Source organism: Paramormyrops kingsleyae, chromosome 14, assembly GCF_048594095.1.
Source record: "Paramormyrops kingsleyae isolate MSU_618 chromosome 14, PKINGS_0.4, whole genome shotgun sequence".
Classification (NCBI taxonomy): Eukaryota; Metazoa; Chordata; class Actinopteri; order Osteoglossiformes; family Mormyridae; genus Paramormyrops; species Paramormyrops kingsleyae.
Genome location: NC_132810.1, coordinates 24,044,935 through 24,059,068, shown reverse-complemented (window position 1 = coordinate 24,059,068; position 14,134 = coordinate 24,044,935).

Genomic DNA, 14,134 nt, shown 5'->3' with positions numbered 1-14,134 from the left:
AGCGCAGGTTTCATGAAATGACCTCAGAATGTCAAGTTATAATGAAATCTTCATTTTGTGTTAGTTTGTCATGATTTCTTCACGAAAACACGTTTTCCTATAATGTTAGGTTGAACTCTTATAGGGGAAGCGCAGGTTTCATGAAATGAACTCAGAATGTCAAGTTATAATGAAATCTTCATTTCTTGTTAGTTTGTCATGATTTCTTCACGAAAACACGTTTTCCTATAATGGTTGGTCGAACTCTTATATGGGAAGCGCAGGTTTCATGAAATGAACTCAGAATGTCAAGTCATAATGAAATCTTCATTTCTTGTTAGTTTGTCATGATTTCTTCACGAAAACACGTTTTCCTATAATGGTAGGTCGAACTCTTATAGGGGAAGCGCAGGTTTCATGAAATGAACTCAGAATGTCAAGATATAATGAAATCTTAATTTTGTGTTAATTTGTCATGATTTCTTCACGACAACACGTTTTCCTATAATGGTAGGTCAAACTCTTATATATGGAGGGCTAAGAGTGCCAAAATTAAATAAATAAATACACCAATAATTAATTAATTAAATGTGTCATGAATTGTTTAAAATGGGAAATATAAAGATAAATTATTACTTAAATGTGTCATGAATTATTTAAAATGGGAAATAAAAATATCGTTAATTAAATGTGCCATGAATTATATCTACCATTAGAAATAAAATCATTATTAATTAATTACGTGTCATTTATAATTATTTCACTATTTATTTAATTTTGGCACTTTCACCACATCATGAATTAATTTTATCTGTCAGTGTGACCCATCAAAGTCAGTAGGCGGGTCACTGCGGGTCGTCAACCGAGAGTAACATCTGATTGGTTACCCTGTACAGCAAGTCAAAACAAATAGATCCCAGATAATGGATCGGTACGGGACCCGTCAACATACTCCGAGACAATAGATGGCAGTATTTGTTTTTACATTGCTACCTATAATAATCAAGAAGAAGAAGAATTTCGCAACGGCCTTAATTGAGCGATATAGGTAGGGGTGTCTGTCACTACCGAAAATGTAACTTCCGCTACTACGCATGCGCACGCTTGCGACTTCTGGAAGAAGGCGTGCTATTTTTATGGCATCGCGTCACATTTCATCGTCTGTTGATTTTTTATGATAATGTCGACAGCGAGAGGAAAGAGAATTAACCGGATAATGATGGAGTCCTTCGACTTTAAAAGATTTTATTTCGCATAGGCCTTTAATGCCTAATGATGGCTAATGTGCTTCAGAAGGAGCGACGTAAAATACAGGGTATGGCCATCAATTTTAGTCAAAGGTGACATTACTTTAATGTTACCATTATGTACTACTCCCAGTTCGATGTGCTGTGAAGTTATTTAAACTAAGCCTGCTTTTTTCTCCTTAGTCATTTCTTTTCTTAATTGTATCAGTGTAATTACCACACACTCCTGTCAGTTATGGCAGCTGTGTTTTGTGGTGCTAAATGAAGCAAATTATATTTGTTTCTGACAGACGACCGATTGTTTTATCTTGGGCCAAACCGCACAACATAAACATTGTTTATGTTGTGCAAATAAAAGTTCTTAACTATTATTTTGGAGTGACTTTTTTTTTTTTTTAGAAAATGCTGTACATATATCACAGCCCCTTGATAAGCAATATGGGTACACAAGATTGATATACACCTCAATTTTATTATGATTTCTAAAGAAAAGGCATCTATTCAGCAATATCAATTGGGAAAGTGTAAGATTACTGTCCGGTGTTCTGACAAAACGTCCTACTTTATCAAAACATCCTACCGTAGTGCTAATCGATAGCCCTAACCCTAACTCTTACCCTAACCATAACCCCCCAAAACCCCCTAAAACTCTTACCCTAACCCTAACCCATAAAACCTAACCCTAATCCCAAAACGGTGGAACTGCACATGCGCAGAAAGGCTCGATAGCACGTCTCGATAGGTAGGATGTTTTGTCAGAACACCGGCACTAAAAGCAACGCGCACACAGATGTAAATATTACAATCTGCAAAGCAATATGGTTTAAATACCACAATAAAGTGACGGCTGAACTATAAATATAAACATCAATGACCCATCTCACAATACGTGACCAATGAATGATGATACACGACATCCATGCCCTGAATCACAGTCTGCCGCAAAATGTGAATACATGCGCAGTATTGGGCCTGGTCCATGATTGGTAGCGCCATGTTGGAAATGACACAGCTTCAGACCAAAACAATCGGCTGCACAAGATCCAGATAGATCATTGTTTGTCCCGCCTACTGACTTTGATGGGTCACACTGACAGATAAAATTAATTCATGATGTGGTGAAAGTGCCAAAATTAAATAAATAGTGAAATAATTATAAATGACACATGTAATTAATTAATAATGATTTTATTTCTAATGGTAGATATAATTCATGGCACATTTAATTAACGATATTTTTATTTCCCATTTTAAATAATTCATGACACATTTAAGTAATAATTTATCTTTATATTTCCCATTTTAAACAATTCATGACACATTTAATTAATTAATTATTGGTGTATTTATTTATTTAATTTTGGCACTCTTAGCCCTCCATACTTATAGGGGAAGCGCAGGTTTCATGAAATGAACTCAGAATGTCAAGTTATAATGAAATCTTCATTTTGTGTTAGTTTGTCATGATTTCTTCACGAAAACACGTTTTCCTATAATGGTAGGTTGAACTCTTATAGGGGAAGCGCTGGTTTCATGAAATGAACTCAGAATGTCAAGTTATAATGAAATCTTCATTTTGTGTTAGTTTGTCATGATTTCTTCACGAAAACACGTTTTCCTATAATGGTAGGTCGAACTCTTATAGGGGAAGCGCAGGTTTCATGAAATGAACTCAGAATGTCAAGTTATAATGAAATCTTCATTTTGTGTTAGTTTGTCATGATTTCTTCAGGAAAACACGTTTTCCTATAATGTTACGTCTAACTGTTATAGGGGAAGCGCAGGTTTCATGAAATGAACTCTGAATGTCAAGTTATAATGAAATCTTCATTTTGTGTTAGTTTGTCATGATTTCTTCACGAAAACACGTTTTCCTATAATGTTTGGTTGAACTCTTATAGGGGAAGCGCAGGTTTCATGAAATTAACTCAGAATGTCAAGTTATAATGAAATCTTCATTTCTTGTTAGTTTGTCATGATTTCTTCACGAAAACACGTTTTCCTATAATGGTTGGTCGAACTCTTATAGGGGAAGCGCAGGTTTCATGAAATGAACTCAGAATGTCAAGTTATAATGAAATCTTCATTTTGTGTTAGTTTGTCATGATTTCTTCAGGAAAACACGTTTTCCTATAATGGTAGGTTGAACTCTTATTGGGGAAGCGCTGGTTTCATGAAATGAACTCAGAATGTCAAGTTATAATGAAATCTTCATTTTGTGTTAGTTTGTCATGATTTCTTCACGAAAACACGTTTTCCTATAATGGTAGGTCGAACTCTTATAGGGGAAGCGCAGGTTTCATGAAATGAACTCAGAATGTCAAGTTATAATGAAATCTTCATTTTGTGTTAGTTTGTCATGATTTCTTCAGGAAAACACGTTTTCCTATAATGTTACGTCTAACTCTTATAGGGGAAGCGCAGGTTTCATGAAATGAACTCAGAATGTCAAGTTATAATGAAATCTTCATTTCTTGTTAGTTTGTCATGATTTCTTCACGAAAACACGTTTTCCTATAATGGTAGGTCGAACTCTTATAGGGGAAGCGCAGGTTTCATGAAATGAACTCATAATGTCAAGTTATAATGAAATCTTCATTTTGTGTTAGGTTGTCATGATTTCTTCAGGAAAACACGTTTTCCTATAATGTTACGTCTAACTCTTATAGGGGAAGTGCAGGTTTCATGAAATGAACTCAGAATGTCAAGTTATAATGAAATCTTCATTTCTTGTTAGTTTGTCATGATTTCTTCACGAAAACACGTTTTCCTATAATGGTTGGTCGAACTCTTATAGGGGAAGCGCAGGTTTCATTAAATGAACTCAGAATGTCAAGTTATAATGAAATCTTCATTTTGTGTTAGTTTGTCATGATTTCTACACGAAAACACGTTTTCCTATAATGGTAGGTCGAACTCTTATAGGGGAAGCGCAGGTTTCATGAAATGAACTCAGAATGTCAAGTTATAATGAAATCTTCATTTTGTGTTAGTTTGTCATGATTTCTTCACGAAAACACGTTTTCCTATAATGGTAGGTCGAACTCTTATAGGGGAAGCGCAGGTTTCATGAAATGAACTCAGAATGTCAAGTTATAATGAAATCTTCATTTTGTGTTAGTTTGTCATGATTTCTTCAGGAAAACACGTTTTCCTATAATGTTACGTCTAACTCTTATAGGGGAAGCGCAGGTTTCATGAAATGAACTCAGAATGTCAAGTTATAATGAAATCTTCATTTCTTGTTAGTTTGTCATGATTTCTTCACGAAAACACGTTTTCCTATAATGGTAGGTCGAACTCTTATAGGGGAAGCGCAGGTTTCATGAAATGAACTCAGAATGTCAAGTTATAATGAAATCTTCATTTTGCGTTAGTTTGTCATGATTTCTTCACGAAAACACGTTTTCCTATAATGGTAGGTCGAACTCTTATAGGGGAAGCGCAGGTTTCATGAAATGAACTCAGAATGTCAAGTTATAATGAAATCTTCATTTCTTGTTAGTTTGTCATGATTTCTTCACGAAAACACGTTTTCCTATAATGGTAGGTCGAACTCTTATAGGGGAAGCGCAGGATTCATGAAATGAACTCAGAATGTCAAGTTATAATGAAATCTTCATTTCTTGTTAGTTTGTCATGATTTCTTCACGAAAACACGTTTTCCTATAATGGTTGGTCGAACTCTTATAGGGGAAGCGCAGGTTTCATGAAATGAACTCAGAATGTCAAGTTATAATGAAATCTTCATTTTGTGTTAGTTTGTCATGATTTCTACACGAAAACACGTTTTCCTATAATGGTAGGTCGAACTCTTATAGGGGAAGCGCAGGTTTCATGAAATGAACTCAGAATGTCAAGTTATAATGAAATCTTCATTTTGTGTTAGTTTGTCATGATTTCTTCACGAAAACACGTTTTCCTATAATGGTAGGTCGAACTCTTATAGGGGAAGCGCAGGTTTCATGAAATGAACTCAGAATGTCAAGTTATAATGAAATCTTCATTTTGTGTTAGTTTGTCATGATTTCTTCAGGAAAACACGTTTTCCTATAATGTTACGTCTAACTCTTATAGGGGAAGCGCAGGTTTCATGAAATGAACTCAGAATGTCAAGTTATAATGAAATCTTCATTTCTTGTTAGTTTGTCATGATTTCTTCACGAAAACACGTTTTCCTATAATGGTAGGTCGAACTCTTATAGGGGAAGCGCAGGTTTCATGATATGAACTCAGAATGTCAAGTTATAATGAAATCTTCATTTTGTGTTAGGTTGTCATGATTTCTTCACGAAAACATGTTTTCCTATAATGGTAGGTCGAACTCTTATAGGGGAAGCGCAGGTTTCATGAAATGAACTCAGAATGTCAAGTTATAATGAAATCTTCATTTTGTGTTAGTTTGTCATGATTTCTTCACGAAAACACGTTTTCCTATAATGTTTGGTTGAACTCTTATAGGGGAAGCGCAGGTTTCATGAAATGAACTCAGAATGTCAAGTTATAATGAAATCTTCATTTCTTGTTAGTTTGTCATGATTTCTTCACGAAAACACGTTTTCCTATAATGGTTGGTCGAACTCTTATAGGGGAAGCGCAGGTTTCATGAAATGAACTCAGAATGTCAAGTTATAATGAAATCTTCATTTTGTGTTAGTTTGTCATGATTTCTACACGAAAACACGTTTTCCTATAATGGTAGGTCGAACTCTTATAGGGGAAGCGCAGGTTTCATGAAATGAACTCAGAATGTCAAGTTATAATGAAATCTTCATTTTGTGTTAGTTTGTCATGATTTCTTCACGAAAACACGTTTTCCTATAATGGTAGGTCGAACTCTTATAGGGGAAGCGCAGGTTTCATGAAATGAACTCAGAATGTCAAGTTATAATGAAATCTTCATTTTGTGTTAGTTTGTCATGATTTCTTCAGGAAAACACGTTTTCCTATAATGTTACGTCTAACTCTTATAGGGGAAGCGCAGGTTTCATGAAATGAACTCAGAATGTCAAGTTATAATGAAATCTTCATTTTGTGTTAGTTTGTCATGATTTCTTCACGAAAACACGTTTTCCTATAATGGTAGGTCGAACTTTTATAGGGGAAGCGCAGGTTTCATGAAATGAACTCAGAATGTCAAGTTATAATGAAATCTTCATTTTGTGTTAGTTTGTCATGATTTCTTCAGGAAAACACGTTTTCCTATAATGTTACGTCTAACTCTTATAGGGGAAGCGCAGGTTTCATGAAATGAACTCAGAATGTCAAGTTATAATGAAATCTTCATTTTGTGTTAGTTTGTCATGATTTCTTCACGAAAACACGTTTTCCTATAATAGTTGGTTGAACTCTTATAGGGGAAGCGCTGGTTTCATGAAATGAACTCAGAATGTCAAGTTATAATAAAATCTTCATTTTGTGTTAGTTTGTCATGATTTCTTCACGAAAACACGTTTTCCTATAATGGTAGGTTGAACTCTTATAGGGGAAGCGCAGGTTTCATGAAATGAACTCAGAATGTCAAGTTATAATGAAATCTTCATTTCTTGTTAGTTTGTCATGATTTCTTCACGAAAACACGTTTTCCTATAATGGTTGGTCGAACTCTTATATGGGAAGCGCAGGTTTCATGAAATGAACTCAGAATGTCAAGTCATAATGAAATCTTCATTTCTTGTTAGTTTGTCATGATTTCTTCACGAAAACACGTTTTCCTATAATGGTAGGTCGAACTCTTATATGGGAAGCGCAGGTTTCATGAAACGAACTCAGAATGTCAAGTTATAATGAAATCTTCATTTTGTGTTAGTTTGTCATGATTTCTTCAGGAAAACACGTTTTCCTATAATGTTACGTCTAACTCTTATAGGGGAAGCACAGGTTTCATGAAATGAACTCAGAATGTCAAGTTATAATGAAATCTTCATTTCTTGTTAGTTTGTCATGATTTCTTCACGAAAACACGTTTTCCTATAATGGTAGGTCGAACTCTTATAGGGGAAGCGCAGGTTTCATGAAATGAACTCAGAATGTCAAGTTATAATGAAATCTTCATTTTGTGTTAGTTTGTCATGATTTCTTCAGGAAAACACGTTTTCCTATAATGTTACATCTAACTCTTATAGGGGAAGCGCAGGTTTCATGAAATGAACTCAGAATGTCAAGTTATAATGAAATCTTCATTTCTTGTTCGTTTGTCATGATTTCTTCACGAAAACACGTTTTCCTATAATGGTTGGTCGAACTCTTATAGGGGAAGCGCAGGTTTCATGAAATGAACTCAGAATGTCAAGTTATAATGAAATCATCATTTTGTGTTAGTTTGTCATGATTTCTACACGAAAACACGTTTTCCTATAATGGTAGGTCGAACTCTTATAGGGGAAGCGCAGGTTTCATGAAATGAACTCAGAATGTCAAGTTATAATGAAATCTTCATTTTGTGTTAGTTTGTCATGATTTCTTCACGAAAACACGTTTTCCTATAATGGTTGGTCGAACTCTTATAGGGGAAGCGCAGGTTTCATGAAATGAACTCAGAATGTCAAGTTATAATGAAATCTTCATTTTGTGTTAGTTTGTCATGATTTCTACACGAAAACACGTTTTCCTATAATGGTAGGTCGAACTCTTATAGGGGAAGCGCAGGTTTCATGAAATGAACTCAGAATGTCAAGTTATAATGAAATCTTCATTTTGTGTTAGTTTGTCATGATTTCTTCACGAAAACACGTTTTCCTATAATGGTAGGTCGAACTCTTATAGGGGAAGCGCAGGTTTCATGAAATGAACTCAGAATGTCAAGTTATAATGAAATCTTCATTTTGTGTTAGTTTGTCATGATTTCTTCAGGAAAACACGTTTTCCTATAATGTTACGTCTAACTCTTATAGGGGAAGCGCAGGTTTCATGAAATGAACTCAGAATGTCAAGTTATAATGAAATCTTCATTTTGTGTTAGTTTGTCATGATTTCTTCACGAAAACACGTTTTCCTATAATGGTAGGTCGAACTTTTATAGGGGAAGCGCAGGTTTCATGAAATGAACTCAGAATGTCAAGTTATAATGAAATCTTCATTTTGTGTTAGTTTGTCATGATTTCTTCAGGAAAACACGTTTTCCTATAATGTTACGTCTAACTCTTATAGGGGAAGCGCAGGTTTCATGAAATGAACTCAGAATGTCAAGTTATAATGAAATCTTCATTTTGTGTTAGTTTGTCATGATTTCTTCACGAAAACACGTTTTCCTATAATAGTTGGTTGAACTCTTATAGGGGAAGCGCTGGTTTCATGAAATGAACTCAGAATGTCAAGTTATAATAAAATCTTCATTTTGTGTTAGTTTGTCATGATTTCTTCACGAAAACACGTTTTCCTATAATGGTAGGTCGAACTCTTATAGGGGAAGCGCAGGTTTCATGAAATGACCTCAGAATGTCAAGTTATAATGAAATCTTCATTTTGTGTTAGTTTGTCATGATTTCTTCAGGAAAACACGTTTTCCTATAATGTTACGTCTAACTCTTATAGGGGAAGCACAGGTTTCATGAAATGAACTCAGAATGTCAAGTTATAATGAAATCTTCATTTCTTGTTAGTTTGTCATGATTTCTTCACGAAAACACGTTTTCCTATAATGGTTGGTCGAACTCTTATATGGGAAGCGCAGGTTTCATGAAATGAACTCAGAATGTCAAGTCATAATGAAATCTTCATTTCTTGTTAGTTTGTCATGATTTCTTCACGAAAACACGTTTTCCTATAATGGTAGGTCGAACTCTTATATGGGAAGCGCAGGTTTCATGAAACGAACTCAGAATGTCAAGTTATAATGAAATCTTCATTTTGTGTTAGTTTGTCATGATTTCTTCAGGAAAACACGTTTTCCTATAATGTTACGTCTAACTCTTATAGGGGAAGCACAGGTTTCATGAAATGAACTCAGAATGTCAAGTTATAATGAAATCTTCATTTCTTGTTAGTTTGTCATGATTTCTTCACGAAAACACGTTTTCCTATAATGGTAGGTCGAACTCTTATAGGGGAAGCGCAGGTTTCATGAAATGAACTCAGAATGTCAAGTTATAATGAAATCTTCATTTTGTGTTAGTTTGTCATGATTTCTTCAGGAAAACACGTTTTCCTATAATGTTACATCTAACTCTTATAGGGGAAGCGCAGGTTTCATGAAATGAACTCAGAATGTCAAGTTATAATGAAATTTTCATTTCTTGTTCGTTTGTCATGATTTCTTCACGAAAACACGTTTTCCTATAATGGTTGGTCGAACTCTTATAGGGGAAGCGCAGGTTTCATGAAATGAACTCAGAATGTCAAGTTATAATGAAATCATCATTTTGTGTTAGTTTGTCATGATTTCTACACGAAAACACGTTTTCCTATAATGGTAGGTCGAACTCTTATAGGGGAAGCGCAGGTTTCATGAAATGAACTCAGAATGTCAAGTTATAATGAAATCTTCATTTTGTGTTAGTTTGTCATGATTTCTTCACGAAAACACGTTTTCCTATAATGGTAGGTCGAACTCTTATAGGGGAAGCGCAGGTTTCATGAAATGAACTCAGAATGTCAAGTTATAATGAAATCTTCATTTTGTGTTAGTTTGTCATGATTTCTTCAGGAAAACACGTTTTCCTATAATGTTACGTCTAACTCTTATAGGGGAAGCGCAGGTTTCATGAAATGAACTCAGAATGTCAAGTTATAATGAAATCTTCATTTTGTGTTAGTTTGTCATGATTTCTTCACGAAAACACGTTTTCCTATAATGGTAGGTCGAACTCTTATAGGGGAAGCGCAGGTTTCATGAAATGAACTCAGAATGTCAAGTTATAATGAAATCTTCATTTTGTGTTAGTTTGTCATGATTTCTTCAGGAAAACACGTTTTCCTATAATGTTACGTCTAACTCTTATAGGGGAAGCGCAGGTTTCATGAAATGAACTCAGAATGTCAAGTTATAATGAAATCTTCATTTTGTGTTAGTTTGTCATGATTTCTTCACGAAAACACGTTTTCCTATAATAGTTGGTTGAACTCTTATAGGGGAAGCGCTGGTTTCATGAAATGAACTCAGAATGTCAAGTTATAATAAAATCTTCATTTTGTGTTAGTTTGTCATGATTTCTTCACGAAAACACGTTTTCCTATAATGGTAGGTCGAACTCTTATAGGGGAAGCGCAGGTTTCATGAAATGACCTCAGAATGTCAAGTTATAATGAAATCTTCATTTTGTGTTAGTTTGTCATGATTTCTTCACGAAAACACGTTTTCCTATAATGTTAGGTTGAACTCTTATAGGGGAAGCGCAGGTTTCATGAAATGAACTCAGAATGTCAAGTTATAATGAAATCTTCATTTCTTGTTAGTTTGTCATGATTTCTTCACGAAAACACGTTTTCCTATAATGGTTGGTCGAACTCTTATATGGGAAGCGCAGGTTTCATGAAATGAACTCAGAATGTCAAGTCATAATGAAATCTTCATTTCTTGTTAGTTTGTCATGATTTCTTCACGAAAACACGTTTTCCTATAATGGTAGGTCGAACTCTTATATGGGAAGCGCAGGTTTCATGAAACGAACTCAGAATGTCAAGTTATAATGAAATCTTCATTTTGTGTTAGTTTGTCATGATTTCTTCAGGAAAACACGTTTTCCTATAATGTTACGTCTAACTCTTATAGGGGAAGCACAGGTTTCATGAAATGAACTCAGAATGTCAAGTTATAATGAAATCTTCATTTCTTGTTAGTTTGTCATGATTTCTTCACGAAAACACGTTTTCCTATAATGGTAGGTCGAACTCTTATAGGGGAAGCGCAGGTTTCATGAAATGAACTCAGAATGTCAAGTTATAATGAAATCTTCATTTTGTGTTAGTTTGTCATGATTTCTTCAGGAAAACACGTTTTCCTATAATGTTACATCTAACTCTTATAGGGGAAGCGCAGGTTTCATGAAATGAACTCAGAATGTCAAGTTATAATGAAATCTTCATTTCTTGTTCGTTTGTCATGATTTCTTCACGAAAACACGTTTTCCTATAATGGTTGGTCGAACTCTTATAGGGGAAGCGCAGGTTTCATGAAATGAACTCAGAATGTCAAGTTATAATGAAATCATCATATTGTGTTAGTTTGTCATGATTTCTTCACGAAAACACGTTTTCCTATAATGGTAGGTTGAACTCTTATAGGGGAAGCGCTGGTTTCATGAAATGAACTCAGAATGTCAAGTTATAATGAAATCTTCATTTTGTGTTAGTTTGTCATGATTTCTTCACGAAAACACGTTTTCCTATAATGGTAGGTCGAACTCTTATAGGGGAAGCGTAGGTTTCATGAAATGAACTCAGAATGTCAAGTTATAATGAAATCTTCATTTCTTGTTAGTTTGTCATGATTTCTTCAGGAAAACACGTTTTCCTATAATGTTACGTCTAACTCTTATAGGGGAAGCGCAGGTTTCATGAAATGAACTCAGAATGTCAAGTTATAATGAAATCTTCATTTTGTGTTAGTTTGTCATGATTTCTTCACGAAAACACGTTTTCCTATAATAGTAGGTTGAACTCTTATAGGGGAAGCGCTGGTTTCATGAAATGAACTCAGAATGTCAAGTTATAATGAAATCTTCATTTTGTGTTAGTTTGTCATGATTTCTTCACGAAAACACGTTTTCCTATAATGGTAGGTTGAACTCTTATAGGGGAAGCGCTGGTTTCATGAAATGAACTCAGAATGTCAAGTTATAATGAAATCTTCATTTTGTGTTAGTTTGTCATGATTTCTTCACGAAAACACGTTTTCCTATAATGGTAGGTTGAACTCTTATAGGGGAAGCGCAGGTTTCATGAAATGAACTCAGAATGTCAAGTTATAATGAAATCTTCATTTCTTGTTAGTTTGTCATGATTTCTTCACGAAAACTCGTTTTCCTATAATGGTTGGTCGAACTCTTATATGGGAAGCGCAGGTTTCATGAAATGAACTCAGAATGTCAAGTCATAATGAAATCTTCATTTCTTGTTAGTTTGTCATGATTTCTTCACGAAAACACGTTTTCCTATAATGGTAGGTCGAACTCTTATATGGGAAGCGCAGGTTTCATGAAATGAACTCAGAATGTCAAGTTATAATGAAATCTTCATTTTGTGTTAGTTTGTCATGATTTCTTCAGGAAAACACGTTTTCCTATAATGTTACGTCTAACTCTTATAGTGGAAGCGCAGGTTTCATGAAATGAACTCAGAATGTCAAGTTATAATGAAATCTTCATTTCTTGTTAGTTTGTCATGATTTCTTCACGAAAACACGTTTTCCTATAATGGTAGGTCGAACTCTTATAGGGGAAGCGCAGGTTTCATGAAATGAACTCAGAATGTCAAGTTATAATGAAATCTTCATTTTGTGTTAGTTTGTCATGATTTCTTCACGAAAACACGTTTTCCTATAATGGTAGGTTGAACTCTTATAGGGGAAGCGCTGGTTTCATGAAATGACCTCAGAATGTCAAGTTATAATGAAATCTTCATTTTGTGTTAGTTTGTCATGATTTCTACACGAAAACACGTTTTCCTATAATGGTAGGTCGAACTCTTATAGGGGAAGCGCAGGTTTCATGAAATGAACTCAGAATGTCAAGTTATAATGAAATCTTCATTTTGTGTTAGTTTGTCATGATTTCTACACGAAAACACGTTTTCCTATAATGGTAGGTCGAACTCTTATAGGGGAAGCGCAAGTTTCATGAAATGAACTCAGAATGTCAAGTTATAATGAAATCTTCATTTTGTGTTAGTTTGTCATGATTTCTTCACGAAAACACGTTTTCCTATAATGGTAGGTCGAACTCTTATAGGGGAAGCGCAGGTTTCATGAAATGAACTCAGAATGTCAAGTTATAATGAAATCTTCATTTTGTGTTAGTTTGTCATGATTTCTTCAGGAAAACACGTTTTCCTATAATGTTACGTCTAACTCTTATAGGGGAAGCGCAGGTTTCATGAAATGAACTCAGAATGTCAAGTTATAATGAAATCTTCATTTCTTGTTAGTTTGTCATGATTTCTTCAGGAAAACACGTTTTCCTATAATGGTTGGTCGAACTCTTATAGGGGAAGCGCAGGTTTCATGAAATGAACACAGAATGTCAAGTTATAATGAAATCTTCATTTTGTGTTAGTTTGTCATGATTTCTACACGAAAACACGTTTTCCTATAATGGTAGGTCGAACTCTTATAGGGGAAGCGCAGGTTTCATGAAATGAACTCAGAATGTCAAGTTATAATGAAATCTTCATTTTGTGTTAGTTTGTCATGATTTCTTCACGAAAACACGTTTTCCTATAATGGTAGGTCGAACTCTTATAGGGGAAGCGCAGGTTTCATGAAATGAACTCAGAATGTCAAGTTATAATGAAATCTTCATTTTGTGTTAGTTTGTCATGATTTCTACACGAAAACACGTTTTCCTATAATGGTAGGTCGAACTCTTATAGGGGAAGCGCAAGTTTCATGAAATGAACTCAGAATGTCAAGTTATAATGAAATCTTCATTTTGTGTTAGTTTGTCATGATTTCTTCAGGAAAACACGTTTTCCTATAATGTTACGTCTAACTCTTATAGGGGAAGCGCAGGTTTCATGAAATGAACTCAGAATGTCAAGTTATAATGAAATCTTCATTTCTTGTTAGTTTGTCATGATTTCTTCAGGAAAACACGTTTTCCTATAATGGTTGGTCGAACTCTTATAGGGGAAGCGCAGGTTTCATGAAATGAACACAGAATGTCAAGTTATAATGAAATCTTCATTTTGTGTTAGTTTGTCATGATTTCTACACGAAAACACGTTTTCCTATAATGGTAGGTCGAACTCTTATA